The sequence below is a fragment of the Odocoileus virginianus genome, chromosome 8, assembly GCF_023699985.2.
Source record: "Odocoileus virginianus isolate 20LAN1187 ecotype Illinois chromosome 8, Ovbor_1.2, whole genome shotgun sequence".
NCBI classification, from domain to species: domain Eukaryota; kingdom Metazoa; phylum Chordata; class Mammalia; order Artiodactyla; family Cervidae; genus Odocoileus; species Odocoileus virginianus.
Window position 1 is genome coordinate 63,051,068 of NC_069681.1, and position 8,406 is coordinate 63,059,473.

Consider the following 8,406-nt stretch of genomic DNA (forward strand, 5'->3'; position numbering starts at 1 on the left):
TCACTTATTAGTTTTTGTCAATACTTCTGTAGATTCCTTAGGATTCTCTATAAATATACAATCATGTCAACAATGAATAAAAGCAGTTTTACTTCTTGCTTTCCAATTTTTACACCCTTAATTTCTTTTACTTGCCTGATTGCACAGCTTAGGATCTCCAGTAATTTGTAGAAAAGAAATAGAAGGAGCAGATAGCTTCACCATGTGCCCATTCATGAGGGGAACAATACTTAGATTTTCATCATGAGGTATGATGTTGGCTGTAGGTTCTTTTTGTTTTTGCCTCTTTTAAATTCTTATGTGGACATCCATGTTCCTTATTGTATAGATGTGTGTGCGCGTGTGTGTGTGTGTATGATTGTGTGTGTTTAATAGGTAACAAATCAAATAGCATTATCTATGATAATTTAAATGAAAAGTGAGTGTCCTTTCTCTGTATAGTCTCCCTTCTTCCACTGGCTTCCTGCAAAGGGCTTTAAGAATGTAAAAGATGATTGAGTCAAAGGTTTGAAGGAGTCTGGGTCCCCAGATTACCACACAGAAGAAGGTCATCTGCCCAGCCACCAGGGAAACCCACTGTGTTCCACAACTGGAATTTTGTGGCTTAATTGTTGCAGCAGCTGTTACTCTAACAAATACAAAAGTTAAATTCCAAAAGTAGTTGTTGTTTAGTCTCTCAGTCTGATTCTTTGTGACCCCATGGACTGTAGCCCACGAGTTTCCTGTGTCCATGGGGATTCTTCAGGCAAGAATACTGGAGGGGGTAGCTAATTTTATTTAAAAGGCAGGGATATTGAATAATATCTCCAACTGAGAAAGAGTTTTGAGACTAGAAAACAAAGCAAGCAACACCATAAAGTATAATTGTGAAGTTTATTATAGTAACTTATATACAGTTAGATGGTGATTCAGAGACGTTTGTAGCTACACTCTGTCCCTGAAAAGGACATAAGGGAATTCAAAGGAATCAAGGATAAATGTAGAATCTGACCAAAAAGGAAAAAGCAAATCTACATCAATGGGAGCCAGTTTTTCCTTCCCTGGAAATTCCATGACTATTATTCTCAGTGGGCTATTAACAGTATGCATCAGCAAAGGAATTCTTTCAGTTTAAATATCAGATAAAGTCAAGGGTTAAAGACTATAGGAAACTTATTTGACTTGCATGCATTTCTTGTGATTAGGTTAGAATTCAGTCCTACAGAAAAGAGAAGAGTTAGGACTCAGGCACAAAATCGTGTCAGTGTGAGCCAGGCACACAAATGATTATTATTATTTGCTGACTCCAACAATGTGATGTTTTTCCACCTTTGGCCCCCATTCACCCATTTCTTTCAATTCCCCATCCCACTTTGACAATCATAAATCCCTTCTCTGAATCTTGTGTTTCACTATTTTTGTTTTGTTTAGATTCCACATTCAATATTTGTCCTTGTCTGACTTATTTCACTTACATCACTGAGGTCCATATTATTGAAAATGGTAATGATGTATTCCTTTTCATGGCTGAAAAATATTCTATTATTTATTAGAAATTATATCATTTTAATACATTATGATGAATAATGCCATAATGAACATGGAGAGCAGGCACATATCTTTTTAAGCTAGTGTTTTTATTTTCTTCAGACAAAAACTCAGAAGGGAAATCACTGCATTATGTTAGCTATATTTTTCTTTCTTTGAGAAAACTACATCTTGTTTTACATGATAACTGCACCAATTTACATTTCCACCAGCAACGCACAGTGGTTTCCTTTTCTCCATACCCTAACAACTCTGAAATACTTACAAATTTTCTGCCAGTCTTTAGTCAGTTTCACAACCCAAGAATGTCTTTCTGAAGCACCTCGAGCCCTCGCTTTCAAATGAAAACATCGAGAGAGGTAGTTCTATTTCTCAGTTTCTGTGGGAATGTAGGAGCCTAACTTTGATTTATGCTAATTAGGAAACACAGGCCCTAATTACAGAGAAAAAACATTTGAAAACTCAGGGATAATTCACTGTGCTGAGTAAATCCCAGCTATCCACTTGCCCACACTGTTGTCTTGCCTTCCACTAATATTCCACTATACACCACAGAGTTTATTTTTTTATTTTTTTTTTTTTGGGGGGGGGTACCAAATTACTTTATTTGAAGGAATGGTACTTAAGTACTTAAGGAAAGAACTTAAGTAGATGTTTTGGTACAACTTATAGAAAAAGTGAAGGTGACCCAAATATGCATGCACTGCCTTGGTGACCAGAGGAGTCACCCGTGGCTGTGGGAAGCCAGCCTGAGGCTTAGCGCTCACTGTGTCCCAGAGTGTGCTTGTCAAAGAGGTACTCTGCCATGCCAGATCCAGGGGCCCCCATCTTACACAGGTTGGTTATGTGGTCACCCAATTCTTTGATGTCTTCCACCTGCTCATTCAGGTAATGAGTCTCAATGAAATCACACAGACGGGGATCATTTTTTTCAGTGGCCAGTTTGTGCAGTTCCAGTAGTGATTGATTCACACTTCTTTCCAAGCACAGCGCACACTCCATTGCATTCAGCGCATTCTCCCAGTCATCACGGTCTGGTTTCTTGATATCCTGAAGGAAGATTCGGCCGCCTCGCTGGTTCTGCAGCTTCATTAGTCTCTCAGCATGTTCCCTCTCCTCGTGAGATTGGTGAAGAAAGTACTTGGCAAAGTTCTTCAAAGCCACATCATCGCGGTCCAAATAGTACGACATGGACAGGTACACATAGGAGGCGTAGAGCTCCAGGTCGATCTGGCGGTTGATGGCGGCCTCCGAGTCCTGGTGGTAGTTCTGGCGCACCTGCGACGGGGATGCGGTCATCACGGCGGGCGGATGAGAAGGGGCGGTGGCGGCGACGGCGACGGCTGCGCTGCGCTGGAGCGGCGGCGGGGACCTTGGGCCGGTCAGAGGGTGTTGTCAAGTGGTGACGAGGGCTGGCTCTGAGTAGCCTGCCGGGGCTGGGGGAGGAGAGGAGCAGCGGGTTCTGTTCAAGCACTGTTGAAGCAGGAAACCACGGCGACTCTCCGCGAAGACTGTCCACCACAGAGTTTAAACATCCTCCTGCCTGTTTTCAACACGAGGCCAAGCTCTCTCCACAATTGCAATAACCTTAAATAAAGTCTATCTTGCTTATTGAACTTTGTTTGATACAATTTGTTTTGGACAAGAAGTTTACCAGAAGCTGCCACGTGAAATTTGCACCTATCTGATTGACCAGAACTTTGTTCCAAGGCCACTGGGAAATGTAGTCTTTTTTCTGAGCCGTCATATGTTGAGTAAAAAGTTCTGCTTTTATAAAAGAAAAAGATAATCAACATCTGGAGGTAATTCTATGCAACAGTTTACTTACTAACTCTCATGTACCAAAATAAAGACACTAGAGTTTTGCCATTTGGCAAGTCCTTGAATACACAATGCTATTTTCAGACTGCCTTGTATTTTTTGTCTTCCTTCTCTTGTCTATTTACTCATTCTTCAAATGTGGTAAAAAATAAATGTGTTTAAATACTGTGACTAACGGTTGTCTCCATTCAGTGAGAATTTTGTCATGTCAATTAATAACAATCATTTTATAATAAAGCTTTGTGATGCAGATATTATGTGGCAGTCACTGTGATATAGTATGAAATTATTAATAATAGAACCTCAGCAGCAATCAAAAAATGCAATGTTTGCAAAAATGCAAAATAAACAACTTCAGATCAAAGTATGTATGGGGAAAAAGAAGATGCAAATGATAATGTAATTAAATATACACAGGGATTAAAATTAAGGTCTTGTAAAAGTTTTTCTCACTAAGTGAATAACTGAATGAATTATTGAAGATGAAGACGGACAAACCAGGGAATTAGAAGAGCATCGGTAAGAGCTATAAGAATGAGTCTTCAAATGGCAACCCTTGTGAAACAGAGAATGGAAAATAAGCATACTGTCAAAAAAAGAGAAAAAAAAAAAAAAAAAAAAGACTACAATCAACCCTCCAGGACTATCAGGTTAAGTGAACCAGAGAATCAGGAAAACACAAAAGGCAAAAATTTCTGAAAATAAGATACTTTTGGAAAGACTTGCCAAAAGTATGGTAACATAAAACTAACATTATATATAGGGTTAGGCATATATTGATTAAAAAACTACATTGTTTCTTCTCTCAAAAGGATCACAATTTGGTTGTATATATTTGGAAAACATTCAAAGTAATCTTAAAAATTGTTTATAAGTATTGTATTTGAAATGAAGAGGTAACACAGAAACTGCCTTTATCACACACTCAGTTCAGTTCTGTTGCCCAGTTATGTCCAACTCTTTGAAAACCCATGGACTGAAGCACACCAGGCTTCCCTGTCCATTACCAACTCCCAGAGCCTGCTCAAACTCATGTCCATCAAGTCAATGATGCCATCCAACCATCTCATCCTCTGTCATCCCCTTTTCCTCCTGCCTTCAATTTTTCCCAGCATCAGGGTCTTTTCTAGTGAGTCAGTTTTTCACATCAGGTGACCAAAGTATTGGAGTTCCAGCTTCAGCATCAGTCCTTCCAATGAATATTCAGGACTGATTTCATTTAGGATTGGGAATAAGCAGTTTATTAAGACATTAATATTATAGCAGTACAGTTCAGTTGTAAATAACTAAAGAGATGTCAAAGGAACAAAATAAAGATTACTAAACACTAAAGAATAATAAATAATACTAAACATTAAAGACCAGGTTCAAATGGAAGAAATAATCAGTAAGAGCAATGATAAAATTAGCTTTCTTAGGACAAGCTCCAATAAAATCACCTTTCAACATGATAAACTTTTTTTTTTTTTAATGGGAAAATATCACACTATGTTTGGTTGGCAATGACTCCAGGCCAGAATAAACTTTACTAAATATTATAGTACTCAGTGAACATGAACTTGTCAAACTACTGTGAATGCCATGAGTGCTCTTTAAGGAAATAATCAAGTAAAAAAAAAAAAAAAAAAAAAGCTAATTAGTCAAGGCCTAAAACAACTTGCAAAATTAAAGTGTGTCAACCTCTCTGAATCTCCACCTGGAGATTCTTTCTACCTAAAATATCCATAGAGATTTACATTTTAATTTTTATCCCACAACATAATTCTTGTCCTGCAATGCTGACTTACATATTTCTAAACAAATTACAGTCTAAACAGAGCACATTTGTCTTGGTATTGCATTTTTTGGCAACTTTAAAAACTTCTCATTACTTATCACACCCATTTCTAATCACCAACTGTGTCTCTCTCAACTCACTCAACCCTTAAATATATCATTTTGTTATTTCTTCATTTAAATTCTATCATTCATTTTATGCTTAAAATATACTTACAAAGCAAAGGATATCATTAAATTAATTGTATTTATGGGGCAACCAGTTTTCCTTTCAAAATTATGTATTATAAGCCAAATTGGAAAGAAAGGATCTAATAGAATTTTCCAAAGTTTTTTGTGATTCACACAGTCAAAGGCTTTGACATAGTCAATAAAGTGGAGTAGATGTTTTTCTGGAACTCTCTTGGTTTTTCAATGATCCAATGGATGTGGCAATTTGATCTCTGGTTCCTCTGGCTTTTCTAAATCCAGCTTGAACATCTGGAAGTTCACAGTTCACATCCTGTTGAAGCCTGGCTTGGAGAATTTTGAGAATTAGTTCACTAGCAGGTGAGATGAGTGAAATTGTGTGGTAGTTTGAGCATTATTTGGCATTGCCTTTCTTTGGAATTGGAATGAAAACTGACCTTTTCCAGTCCTGTGGCAACTGCTGAGTTTTCCAAATTTGCTGGCATATTTAGAACTGGACATGGAATGACAGACTGGTTCCAAATTGGGAAAGGAGTATGTCAAGGCTGTATATTGTCACCCTGCTTATTTAAGTTATTTGCAGAGTACATCATGAGAAATGCTGGACTGGATGAAGCACAAGCTGGAATCAAGATTGCTGGGAGAAATATCAATAACCTCAGATATGCAGATGACACCACCCTTATGACAAAAAAGTGAAGTTGCTAGTCATGTCCGACTCTGCAACCCCAAGGACTGTACCTACCAGGCTCCTCCATCCATGGGATTTTCCAGGCAAGATTACTGGAGTAGGTTGCCATTTCTTTCTCCAGGGGATCTTCCCAACCCAGGGATAGAACCTGGGTATTCCACATTGCAGGCAGGCTCTTTACCATCTGAGCCACAAGGGGGCTTCAGAAAGTAAAGACAGAAAGTGAAGAACTAAACAACCTCTTGATGAAAGTGAAAGAGGAGAGTGAAAAAGTGGCTTAAAACTCAACATTCAGAAAACTAAGATCATGGTATCTGGTCCCATTACTTCATGCAAATAGGTGGGGAAACTGGAAACAGTGACAGACTTTATTTTTTCTGGGCTCCAAAATCACTGCAGATGTTGACTGCAGCCATGAAATTAAAAGACACTTGCTCCTTGTAAGAAAAGCTATGACCAACCTAGACAGCTTATTAAAAAGCAGAAACATTACTTTGCCAACAAAGGTCTATCTAGTCAAAACTATGTTTTTTTCAGTAGTTATGTATGGATGCAGGACTTGGACTATAAAGAAAGCTGAGTGCTGAAGAATTGATGTTTTTTGAACTGTGGTGTTGGAGAAGACACTTGAGAGTCCCTTGGACTGCAAAGAGATCCAACCAGTCCATCCTAAAGGAAATCATTCATGAATATTCATTGTAAGGACTGAAGCTGAGTCTGAAACTCCAATACTTTGGCCACCTGATCTGAAGAACTGACTCATTTGAAAAGACCCTGATGCTGGGAATGATTGAAGTTTGGAGGAGAAAGGGATGGCAGAGGATGAGATGGTTGGATGGCAGCACCAACTCAATGGGCATGAGTTTGAGTAAACTCCTGGAGTTGGTGATGGACAGGGAGACCTGGTGTGCTGCAGTCCATGGGGTCGAAAAGAGCTGGACACAACTGAGCGACTGAACTGAACTAAATAGAAAGAATATAAGAAATTTGCCAGATGTAAAATAGATTTCAATATTGTCAGGAAGCCGGTTCACTTGTATTAAGAAGATGAGAGAGATAAATGTTGAGAAACTACAAGCAAAGCTCAGAGTTTTAATTTTAGATTTTAGCAATGCATTTCTGGGAAGGCACTGGGGTTTCCCTGGTGAATCAGGTGGTGAAGAATCTGCCTGCAATTCAGGAGCTGCTGCTGCTGCTGCTGAGTCGCTTCAGTCGTGTCCGACTCTGTGCGACCCCATAGATGGCAGCCCACTAGGCTCCTCTCTCCCTAGGATCCTCCAGGCAAGAACACTGGAGTGGGTTGCCATTTCCTTCTCCAATGCAGGAAAGTGAAAAGTGAAAGTGAAGTCGCTCAGTCGTGCTCGACTCTTAGTGACCCCATGGACTGCAGCCTACCAGGCTCCTCCATCCATGGGATTTTCCAGGCAAGAGTACTGGAGTGGGGTGCTATTGACTTCTCCAGCAATTCAGGAGGTGCGGGTTCAATCCTAGGGTTGGGAAGATACCCTGGAGAAAGGAATGGCTATCTACTCCAGTATTCTTTCCTGGATAATTCCATGAACACAAGAGTCTTGTGGGCTATAGTCCATGGTGTCACAAAGAGAGGGACATGACTGAGAGACTAACACTGAGACGTTCACTTTTTCAAGGTCTTGGGTGTTCTCGCAATAGTTAGCCAAACATAAGTGTAAATAAAGAGTGTCTAGTTATCAAGAACAAAATCTCAGAGACTGGCTGTGACATGGTCATTTGCAAGGTTGTTAAGTCATTAATGTACAATAATAGAGCTTAAATTTGAAAAAATAATTCTAAGTCCAGTTTAGATAGTACACATGAGAAGAGAGGAAACACAATTTTTTGTTTTGTTGTTAAACTAAAGTTAGTTTAAATAAAGACAAGTAGTGATTATCTGGTATAAGATTCAAGGATATATAGATGGAAATTTTGGAAAATAAAGCCTTTAAAGGGTTGTAATTTTTGTTGCTTGTCAGTTTGTTTTTGTCAGCAGGCTACAGTCTTGTTTTGCATTCTAAAAATAATGCTATTGGGTCATCCTCAGGATCTTGAAAGGTAGGTGATGAAAATGTCACTCTCCAGAGGCATGTAAAAGAACTTACCTCCCCTGACTAGACAGTAGCAGGAAAGAATTCTCTGATTCCACTGTTTTCTGATAAAAGCAAAAAGTGGTCTGGTCCATTTTGAGATCTGATACATCACATTTTGAACTAAGAACCTTCATAAGCAGGTGAAGTTATTCAGTTACTGTAAGGAGTTATTCAGTGTCTCCTTCCAGTAAGTCTTTTAAACACATAGCTAATAGAGAATAAGTTGATATTTAAACTTTACTCATTTCATTGAGTTAGTGAGAGTGAAAAATACCACTGTTTCCCTCTCATATTGCT

The 8,406-nt window shown here is 38.9% G+C and overlaps 1 pseudogene; it reads right to left on the bottom strand.

Annotated features, from left to right (window-relative positions):
- Positions 1-2,173: 2,173 nt before the first annotated feature.
- Positions 2,174-2,964, bottom strand: LOC110152837 (ferritin heavy chain pseudogene; annotated as a pseudogene).
- Between the last annotated feature and the right edge of the window lie 5,442 nt (positions 2,965-8,406).